The following is an 11,415-nucleotide window of genomic DNA, read 5'->3' as shown; positions in this document are numbered from 1 at the left end:
CAGAAGTAGCCAGTGTTTGAAGATCAAGGGAGAGCATGTTCTAGGAAGAATATGTTTCCTGAGTCCCATGATGGCTGGCCTTGGCCCAGTATACACTGCCTGGCTATGGGGCTGTGCTGCCTGAATATACCCTAGCAGTGCTCGCCTTGGTTAGCACTGGACATCTCCCTTCAGCCCAGCCCCTTCCTTCCGGGAGGAGGTAGTGCCTAGGCCTCCTGGGGTTAGCAGCAGGAGTTGGTTAAGGAGTCTTTAAGAAGGACAGGATGCCTGGTTCCCATTCAGGTTGCCTCTGTGCTGGCTCACCCAGGGTACAGGGAGAGTTAACCCCCCTCATGTGAAGTAGACAGACAAGGGGGTGCCATATTGTCCATGCTCTGGGGTTTTTTCCACACACCAGACACGATGGCAAGAGGGGAAAAAACCACTACAGCTGAGGCCCTCAGAGCTGCCCTGGTGCCTAATCTTCCTAAGCCAACTCTTGCTTCAATTCCTTGAAGCACCCCAGCATCCTTCCAATAAATCCCTGCCCTTGTGTCCTGCAATGAAACACTCAAACTGGTTCCCTGCTGTCATGAGGTACTTAGTTTAGGGGGCCCTTCCCATCCAGCTGGCACCTCTCTCCTGCCCCCAGATGACAGGCATGGAAACTGAATATAGTGTCCAAGTTGTACTAGATTTCCTCACATCTACCGCAATCCAGTACCAGGTGATGGACTGGGAGGGAAAAACACCTCAAGGAAGGACTGGAATCAGTGCTAGGTTATCCTAAAGGCCAACTAAGCCAGTGCTTACTTAGGTCACCAGCAGGGAAGCCCCACCACCCCCACAATGAGAAAGAGATCATTAGAAACATTTTGATACTTGTATTTGATATTCAAAGAAACATTGTATCATGGGAAAATATAAACATTTTACCATCAATTTTTATCACAAAATACATATGGCAAATGGGAAGGAGGACACTCCATAGTCTTTTCAGGGCTCAGACAGACCCTCTAAGGATCTTAATGTGGCCCTGGCAGAATGTCTCCATTATCTGTTCCTCAGGCCTAGTTGCACCTTGGCCAAGGAAGGGAAGCAAATAAGAGCTACTGTTTCTCCTACTAGGGGCTCCTACTGTGTGTACCCCTGAACACAAGATGGTTGCAAAGTAAGTAACCACAAGCTTCTCTTTAAAAATAGTTTTTCAGGGGGGCACCTGGGTGGCACAGTCGGTTAAGCGTCCGACTTCAGCCAGGTCACAATCTCGCGGTCCGTGAGTTCGAGCCTCGCGTCAGGCTCTGGGTTGATGGCTCGGAGCCTGGAGCCTGTTTCCGATTCTGTGTCTCCCTCTCTCTCTGCCCCTCCCCCGTTCATGCTCTGTCTCTCTCTGTCCCAAAAATAAATAAACGTTGAAAAAAAATATTAAAAAAAAATAGTTTTTCAGGGGTGCCTGGGTGGCTCAGTTGGTTAATCATCCAAGTCTTGATTTCCGTTCAGGTCATGATCTCAAGGGAGCCCCACGTGGGGCTCTGCACTGGGCATGGAGCCTGCTTCAGAGTCTCTCTCTCTCACTCTCCCTCTCCTCTGATCACATGTGCAAAATCTCTCTCTCTCTCAAATAAATAAATAAATAAATAAGCTTTTCCAATCTAGTAACAGATCTTTATCATTTTACAAAAAGATATAGTCGTGGTCAAAATTGAAAAATCATAGAAAGGTATAAAGGGAAAAGTAGAAATTCCCTCTCTGCTTTTTTTTTTATCATTTTTTTTCAATATATGAAGTTTATTGTCAAACTGGTTTCCATACAACACCCAGTGCTCATCCCAAAAGGTGCCCTCCTCAATACCCATCACCCACCCACCCCTCCCTCCCACCCCCCATCAACCCTCAGTTAATTCTCAGTTTTTAAGAGTCTCTTATGCTTTGGCTCTCTTCCACTCTAACCTCTTTTTTTTTTCCTTCCCCTCCCCCATGGGTTTCTGTTAAGTTTCTCAGGATCCACATAAGAGTGAAAACATATGGTATCTGTCTTTCTCTGTATGGCTTATTTCACTTAGCATTACACTCTCCAGTTCCATCCATGTTGCTACAAAGGGCCATATTTCATTCTTTCTCATTGCCACGTAGTACTCCATTGTGTATATAAACCACAATTTCTTTATCCATTCATCAGTTGATGGACATTTAGGCTCTTTCCATAATTTGGCTATTGTTGAGAGTGTTGCTATAAACATTGGGGTACAGGGGCGCCTGGGTGGCGCAGTCGGTTAAGCGTCCGACTTCAGCCAGGTCACGATCTCGCGGTCTGTGAGTTCGAGCCCCACGTCAGGCTCTGGGCTGATGGCTCAGAGCCTGGAGCCTGTTTCCGATTCTGTGTCTCCCTCTCTCTCTCTGCCCCTCCCCCGTTCATGCTCTGTCTCTCTCTGTCCCAAAAATAAATAAACGTTGAAAAAAAAATTTAAAAAAAACAAAAAAAACAAAAAAAAACAAAAAAAACAAAAAAACATTGGGGTACAAATGCCCCTACGCATCAGTACTCCTGCATCCCTTGGGTAAATTCCTAGCAGTGCTATTGCTGGGTCATAGGGTAGGTCTATTTTTAATTTTCTGAGGAAACTCCACACTGTTTTCCAGAGTGGCTGCACCAGTTTGCATTCCCACCAACAGTGCAAGAGGGTTCCCCCTCTCTGCTTTCTAATCTTACCTCTTCTTCTACTCAGATAGAAATTTCTCCTTGAGCCCTCCAATATTAGCCTTTCCACATTATTGTGGAAACGTGTCCCTGTTCATATGCAAAGCCAACCCCTCCATTTGTGTTCAGATCCCATCCCTATGGCCTTACTAAGGTGTTCCATCCTCTCCTATGCCATTCTCACCAGCACACAAACATGCTTTAATATCAATCAAAAAATAATCCCCCCTTCCTTGACCTCATGCCAGCCTCTTAGCTAAATTTCCATTTCCCTCTTTCATGCATTGAAACTCCTCAAAAAACATTTTCTATAATCACCACCTCTACTTGCTCACCTCCCATTTCACCTTGATCCTCTTCAATTAGGCTTTTCTTCTCCTGAGCAAGTGGATCTTATCAAAGTCTCTGGTGACACATATCTTGCCAGATTAAGAATTTCTTATAGCCTCTTTGCATGACCCTTCACCATCATTTTAAATTGTTGACTGCTTATTATTTCTTTCAATACTTCATTTCCTTTAGATGTTCTTGATACCACAACTCACCTAGTTTCTTCCTACTTCTCTGGTGGTCCTTTTTCTTCATCCTTTTATAGGCTCTTCCTTATGTGGAAAGCCCCAGGACTCTGCCTGTGGCTCTCTTCTCTGTATATACTCTCTCCCTAGGTGAGTTCCTGTGAGCCCATGGCTTCAAATGCTATCTATATCCTTAATGAATTTCAAATTTATACCTCTCTCTTAAATTCATTACATCCAAATGCCTACTGACAACAGGACAATAGGCAATAAGTTACCTCACATTTTAAAGAGATGAGAATAATGTATTTCCTCATTCTGCTAGTCTAAGCAGTCTACATAATGACAGGATTAGTAGAAGTTTGAAAGTTCCTTAAAGAGTCTATTGAAAATAAAATACCTAAGTTGCAAGATGTCAACCTACTGGGGGCTGGTATGAAATAAATCTTCCCTACTCTGAGTTGGAGGGGAGGTTATGTTTCCCACCTCATTTAAAATCAAATGAATTGAGATTTAAGAGAACCACTAAAAGACATTTAGAATACGTTTAAGAAAGGAAGACTAGCATCTCACCAGCTGTATGCTCTGAGCTATAGGAAATCAGAGACCCATCCTAGTGCTGCAACCAGAATGGAGTCTGACGACCAAGTTTTAGAGCCTGAAGTATATCCCCTGGAGACTGATGCTTGGTTTTTGCCTGGAGAAATTTCAAAGAGAAAGTCTTGTAGAGCAGCCTAGGAGAGCTGGGAGAAAAGAAACCACAGCATAGGGACATGCTCTACTACCACTATATGGCATGGCAAGAATGAATATAGTTTCCTATAGGCCACGTGGATGCTGAGGAAGGCAACAGAACTTGAGCCACTGCCCAAGGGTCCTTGCCTTGTCAGGACAAGGGGACCACAGCACTAAAATAAATGGAGGACAGGAACACAAAGTTAGGCAGTGCACATCACCTACATTCAGCAAGTGAATACACATTCTTTTCAAGCACATATGTAATTTTTACAAAAATTGACCATATTCTGGGCTGTAAAACACGACAAATTTCTAAGAATTTAAATATACAGTGTAAAGCCTCTGACTGAATAATTACACTGAAAAGAATATGTATTCCGTTGTTGAGTACAGAGTTCTATATATTTCCATTAGGTAAAATTTGTTAATCACGATGTGCAAATCTTTCATATCACTCCTTACTGATTTTTGTCTGTTTTCTCTTCTACTGATTTCTCCTTGGGGTTCTACCAATTTTTCCATTATGCTCTGAAGAGATGCTATTAGGTTCATATTTAAAATTGTTAAATATTCCTAAAAAAAATAAAAAAAATTGTTAAATATTCCTGATGAATTGAATTTTTCTACATGAAATATCCCTTATTTTGTAGTAATGCTTATTTATCTGAAAGCTTATTTTAGCTATTTTGTGCAGAATATCTTTTGCCCATACTTTTACTTTCAAATTTTCTGAATTCTTATGTTTTAGCTGTGTCTCTTATAAATAGCTATATCAGTTACTTGTGCTGCATAACAAAAAGAAAATGTTCAAATGTTTAAAGGTTAAGGAATACACTTAAAAGTAGTCCATAGTTCAAAGAAATCAGAATGAGAATAAGAAAATATGCTAAGTTGAATAACAAAAATACTATATATCAAAACTTGAGATGAAACAAAAGCCCTATTTAGAAAATGTTATAATTTAAAAGTGTATATTAAAAAGGCTAGGGTAGGGGCGCCTGGGTGGCGCAGTCGGTTAAGCGTCCGACTTCAGCCAGGTCACGATCTCGCGGTCCGTGAGTTCGAGCCCCGCGTCAGGCTCTGGGCTGATGGCTCAGAGCCTGGAGCCTGTTTCCGATTCTGTGTCTCCCTCTCTCTCTGCCCCTCCCCCGTTCATGCTCTGTCTCTCTCTGTCCCAAAAATAAATAAACGTTGAAAAAAAAAATTTAAAAAAAAAAAAAAAATAAAAAGGCTAGGGGAGCCTGGGTGGCTCAGTTGGTTAAGTGTCCAACTTCAGCTCAGGTCATGATCTTGTGGTTCATGTGTTCAAGCCCTGCGTTGGGGCTGTGCTGACAGCTGGGAGCTTGGAGCCTGCTTCAGATTCTGTGTCTCCCTCCCCTGCTAGCACTCTGTCTCTCAACAACAAATAAATGTTAAAAAAATGTTTTTAAAGGCTAAAAATTAGTGAGCTAAACATTTATTTTAAGGGGGTAGAAAAAGAAGAGCAAATTAAACAGAGAAAGAAGAAAAATAATAAAAGTGAGAGATAAAATTAACAAAATATAAAACAAAAATAGAATAGGATCAGCATAGTCAAAAGTTGGTTTATTTTTAAAAAACTAATAATGGTGGTAAACTTCCAGTGAGACTGGTTAATAATGCAAGAGGGAAGGCACAAATTATCAGTACTAAGAATTAAAATGTCAGTATCACAGATCCTGCAGACATTAAGAGAATAATGAGAGGATATTATGGACAACTCTGTAATGAAAATTTAGGTAACATGGCCAAAGCCCTATAAAAATAAAACTTACCCAAACTGACTAGAGAATAGAAAATATTTTTTTTTTTTTAAAGAAGAAATGGTTTATTTTATTTATTTTTGGTGACTTTTTTTTTTTAATTTTTTTTTTCAACGTTTATTTATTTTGGAGACAGAGAGAGACAGAGCATGAACGGGGGAGGGGCAGAGAGAGAGGGAGACACAGAATCGGAAACAGGCTCCAGGCTCCGAGCCATCAGCCCAGAGCCCGACGCGGGGCTCGAACTCACGGACCGCGAGATCGTGACCTGGCTGAAGTCGGACGCTTAACCGACTGCGCCACCCAGGCGCCCCGAGAATAGAAAATATTAAATCATTAATTTTAAACTTTCCTAAAAAATGAACTCCAAGCCCAGATGGCTTCACTAACAAATTCTATCAAACATTTAAGAAATAATTCCAAAGTTAGATGAACTCTATCAGAAAACAGAAAAAGAGGATATATACCTCAACTCATTTTTGAAGCCAGAATAAGAAAATATCAAAGCCCAAGATAGAGAGTACATAAAAAAACGTATGGGCCAATCTCACTTGTGAACAAAGATACAAACATCCTAAACAAAACATCAGAAAGAGGAATACAACAATACATAAAAAGGAGAATATATCATGACTCAAACTGTGTTTAGTCTAGGAATACCACATTAACAGATTAATGGAAAAACCTCATAAGATCACCTCAGTAGATGTAGAGTAAGTGTGTGATAATAACATTCAACAAACATTCATGGTAAGTACTCTTAGCAAACTAGGAATAAAAAGAAACTTCCTTAATCTAATAGAAGAGATCTAATTTTTAAAAATCGATAGTACTTTAAAAAAAATAGGGCACCTGGATGGCTCAGTCAGTTAAGTGTCCAACTCTTGATTTTGGCTCAGGTCACAATCTCACAGTTTGTGAGATCTAGCCCCATGTTGGGCTCTGCACAGTTGTGCGGAGCCTGCTTGGGATTCTCTCTCTCCTTCTCTGCCCGTCTCCTGCTCATGCTCTGTCTCTCTCAAAATAAATAAATAAACTTTAAAAAAATAAAAAAATAAAAAATCTATAGCATACATCACAGTGAAATGTTGAAGAGATCAGTGATACACAAGGATGTCTATTATCATTACTTCTATCCAACTTAAAAGGATGTGGCTAATGTCATAAGGTAAGGACAAGAACTACAAGGTAGAAAGATTCAAAAAGAAACAATACCGTCATTATTTGCATGTGGTATGACTGTGTATGTAGAAAATCCAAAAGGATGTAGAGATACACTATTAGAATAAGTTTAGCAAAGTTGCCAGACAAAATCATTACACAAGAATAAACAGCACTTCTATAGACCAGCTCTAAATGGAATAAAGAGTTTTTTTAAGATACCACTTATAATAGCATCACATTCCTAGAAACAGATTTAACAAAAGATATGCATGACTTCTTCTGAGCAAATTTTATTAAGGCTTTATTGAGAGAACTTAAGCCAAATTATCAACATAACAAAGCATACGTATGGCTTCAGCTTGTCTTCTTTTGAACATATGACTGTTCATCACCTAAAACATAAACGTAAGAATTGGGTACATCACTTAGCAGAACTTTACTTAGACAAGAATAAAGGTACATAAAGGACACTACAGCTTTGGTTTTATAAGATGAAACTAAAACCAGAACCTTAATCACGGCACAGACCTCTACGCTAATGTACATTTTCAGGCATATAAGCACCAAGTTTTTAAATACATCACTCTTTTTGATGGTATGAAGAAACACAGATTTCTCAAACCCAGAACAGATCAAATCCCACTGGCTTATTTAAAGATAATTTTAGGTAGTGAGAAAAAGCTGTCTGATTTCAATTAAAATAAAATCAACCAAGCAGAAACTCCAAGAAGCAAACAAGCAAGTAAACCCAGTATCACTGAAATTCATTCATTTGAAATAGTCTTCTAATTATCTGTATTAGCTAAAATAATAATGTCACTGGGACATGTGGGTGGCTCAGTGGGTTAAGCATCCACCTTCAGCTCAGGTCATGATCTCGTGGTTCATGAGTTCGAGCCCAGCATCGAGCTCTCTGCTGTCAGCATGCAGCCTGCTTTGGATCCTCTGTCCCCTTCTCTCTCTGCCCCTCCCCCCACTCAAAAAGAAATAAAAACCTTTAAAAATAATTAAAAATTAAAATAATGATGTCATGCTTGGAACCATTTTAACTAAAGAGAAGGCAGAAACATTATTCCATTTGGTTTGTCTCTTTTGTGCAAAAATATTTCATTGATTCAGTTCAACTTTTCTATGGTCTATTTATAGTAAAGTGACCATTTGTTTCATTGGCACTTATTGTCCTGGTGTAAGCAGTCAACAGCACTCCTTTAAACTCTCAAGAGTGTCCTAGTTTGGATGATAAAAATTACACAGTCACACTAGTTATAAGCCACTACCATCATAGATGACATTACAAGATGCAGGCAAATATTACCATTTCTTAGCCTCGCTCACTATTTAAAAAACAAATAAGCCAACCTATAAAAGCCAAAACAAAGAGATCCATATCATTTTTTGGTGTCTAAAAGATACAGTGATTGTTGAGAAATAGTTCAGGCAAATTAAACGAAAATCAATACTACTGTGTTGTTTAGATATCCATTTGGTACTGGGGTATGTTAAATAATTTATGTAAGTATATGACCACTTGCATTAGGTTTCAAAGGACTTCTATTCCAAAGTAATAATACTTCCATGTTTTATAATTCAACAACATGCCTTTGAGTTAACTCATTTTTTCCTTCTGATACTGTCTCTGAATCAAGCATTTGGTGTCTAAGCTACTTTTCAAATAATCTTTGTGTTCGTGATTTGTTACAAAGGTATAATAATATTGTAGAAAAGAACAACCCCATGACTGGCATTCTTAATGGAGAACTTACATGCTTCTGGAATTTTAGCAGGTGCTGGATTAGGTGGAGTCTTCCTTTCTCACCTCAGGGCAATCTACATGCTCAGCTCCAGTCTTTTCCAGACCCATTCCCTGGGTTTCACTTTCCAGTTCAGGTTCTTATATAAATAAACAGAATTATTAATGTAAGCAGCAAACCATAAATTAATATTATTAAATAAAGCTCTGTAAGTCAGTAGTGTAAAAAGTATGATGTATAAGAATGCAGTAAGCATTAAAAAGTTTTTCTGCTAGAAAATGGGAGTTATGTTTCTTATATATTACCTCCTCTATGAAGTGTTTCTTTTTCCAAAACTGTTTAAGACAACTTAGTTATCACCTTTGTAACCTATATACACTTATATTATTGCACTTATTCCACTAGATCAGCCATTTGTTTACCTGAATTTCTGACAAGATTGTGAGTACAAGACAGAAATCATTCTCTCATTTATATTTTTATCTTCAGCATCGAGTACATGATCTGCCACCAAGCAGGCCCCAATAAATGAGTGAAAAAAAGTCATCACAAATAAAAAGATGAGAGAAACCCAACCTGAAGAACATTTTACAAAACAAATGGCCTGGACTCCAGAAATTGTCAATCAGGAAAGACAAAGAAAGACTGAAGTACACTTCTAGGATAAAGGAGTCGAAAGAGAGGTGACAACTAAATACAATGGGTGGTTTTGGGTTGGATCCTGGATCAGGAAAAAATAATGGTATAAAGGATATTACTAAGCCAGCTGACAAAATTGGACATTACTAGGCAACAGACCACATATTAGATAATAATTTTTTCTTAACGTTAAAGTTCCTCAATCTGATCATTGTACTGGGGTTATGTAAAACAATATCCTTGTTTCGAGGAAACAGACACTGAATTACTTTGAGAGTACAGAGTTGAAATTTAATCTCAAGTGGTTTAACAATAATAATATGTGTATTATTATCTAAGGAAGGGTGATATGTGGCACAAGGTTAGCATAGCAATGCGTGGATCAAGGTGTCTGAGGCTCCTATCAAAAGTACACTGTACTTTTCTTGTAACTTTTCTGTAAGCTTTAAATCTTTTCTAAGTAAAAAAGTTTTTAAAAAAGGAATATATGACAACTAGATTATGGTTCAGGAAGACAAAAATATTGAAGACTTTAACAGCAACTAGGAAAGGCTTTCACATTTTTGTTTCTCTGTATTATGATTTTTAAAAATTACAATCTAAGAGTTAGCCAAAGTGTATCTAGGTCTGCTTAAACATTTGATGCCACGACTTAAGAATCCCAGAAAACAGCATTCAAAAAAGGCCAACTTTAACTAATGACATAGTGTATAATTCTGTCTAAATTTAATGTTGTTTCCTTGCTTTGCTAATATAGAGCATTGGCAAGAATTGTACTTTCCAAGCATGCCAAATAATTTAAAATATGGGATGGTAAAATGCTGAAAGAAAGAAAACTTATCACAGAGAAGGACTGCAGTCAGCTGCAAACTATACCTTTCCCTTACCAAACAGGTTTCCAGCCAATTTTCAAGGAACCCTTTATCTATTCCTATTACTAATATAACATCATAAATGAAATACAACATGTTTCTTCATCCCCTCTTCACCTTGAGCCACAGGTGCTCCTTCTTTCTCTTGCCCAGTCTCAATATCTGGATTCTCAGTTGGTAGTTCCTTTTGCTGTGATGTTTTTTCACCTGGTTGTTTAGCCTTAGGGGAGGATAGGTGCAAATAAAGAGTATTGATATTAATACTATAATGACAGAAGGCACAAATACACATACTACATGGAGGTAGTCAATCACAAATCTGAAGTTTTTCCTATACTCTTCTCTGTAAGTATTCAATAAAATTACTCTTTATATATAGAAAATACTCCAAGGAGTTATCTGCAAGGACTAATAATTCTGGAAACCTTTTTAATCTTTTCTGAGATGTGTGTTGTTTGTTTATTCATAAGCACAATAGGGAAGTCATAGAGAGGATTCCTGGGCTCCTATCAATTTACACATCCAGGCAACACCAGAATGTAAGTCTTTTTCCTCAATGTTTCTTTCCTGGATTCATTTTTCATCCATTTTAAGCAAGAAAGTCCTTTAAACAACATACTATACTGGTTCAACAACTTTTTTTGATAGTTTTTCCTAAAAAATTATTTCTGCCAATAGAAGTAAAACATTAAAGCACTCACAACCACAGGTTCTTCCTGCTTAGAAGACTTTTTTCCATCTCCCTTTCCTCTAGATCTTGATCTTACTCGTGCACTCATATTTCACACTGAAAATAGAAAATCGTTAAATATACACCACATCTTCTTTATCCATTCATCAGCTGATGCACATTTGGGCTCTTTCCATAATTTGGCTATTGTTGATAGCACTGCTATAAACATTGGGGTGCATGTATATACAATGGAATACTACTCAGCAATCAAAAAGAATGAAACTATTTTTTGCAATAACGTGGATTGAACTAGAGTGTATTATGCTAAGCGAAAACAGTCAGTTCGAGAAAGACAAATGTCATAGGATTCCACTCATATGTGGAATTTAAGAAACAACAGATGAACACAGGGGAAGAGAAGGAAAAATAAGATAAAAACAGAGAGGGAGAGGGAAGCAAACCATAAGAGACTCTTAAATAGAGAACAAACTGAGGGGTGCTGGAGGGGAGGTGGGGAAGGATGGGTTAAATGGGTGAGGGGCATTAAGGAGGGTACTTTTAGGGATGAGCACTAGGTGTCATATGTAAGAGATGAGTCACTGGGT

The 11,415-nt window shown here is 38.4% G+C and overlaps 1 long non-coding RNA gene across 1 annotated transcript; it reads right to left on the bottom strand.

Moving 5' to 3' along the window:
- Positions 1-7,160: 7,160 nt before the first annotated feature.
- On the bottom strand, positions 7,161-10,940 carry LOC115507244. Its single transcript, XR_004343246.1, has 4 exons — positions 10,839-10,940; positions 10,255-10,357; positions 8,639-8,765; positions 7,161-7,267 (listed from the first exon to the last, which is right to left on the bottom strand). It is a non-coding gene; the product is annotated as an uncharacterized LOC115507244 (long non-coding RNA).
- Positions 10,941-11,415: the final 475 nt, after the last annotated feature.

The sequence above is a fragment of the Lynx canadensis genome, chromosome X (assembly GCF_007474595.2).
Source record: "Lynx canadensis isolate LIC74 chromosome X, mLynCan4.pri.v2, whole genome shotgun sequence".
Classification (NCBI taxonomy): domain Eukaryota; kingdom Metazoa; phylum Chordata; class Mammalia; order Carnivora; family Felidae; genus Lynx; species Lynx canadensis.
The sequence above is the reverse complement of the archived record's forward strand: the minus strand, read 5'-3'. Positions and strand labels throughout refer to the sequence as shown.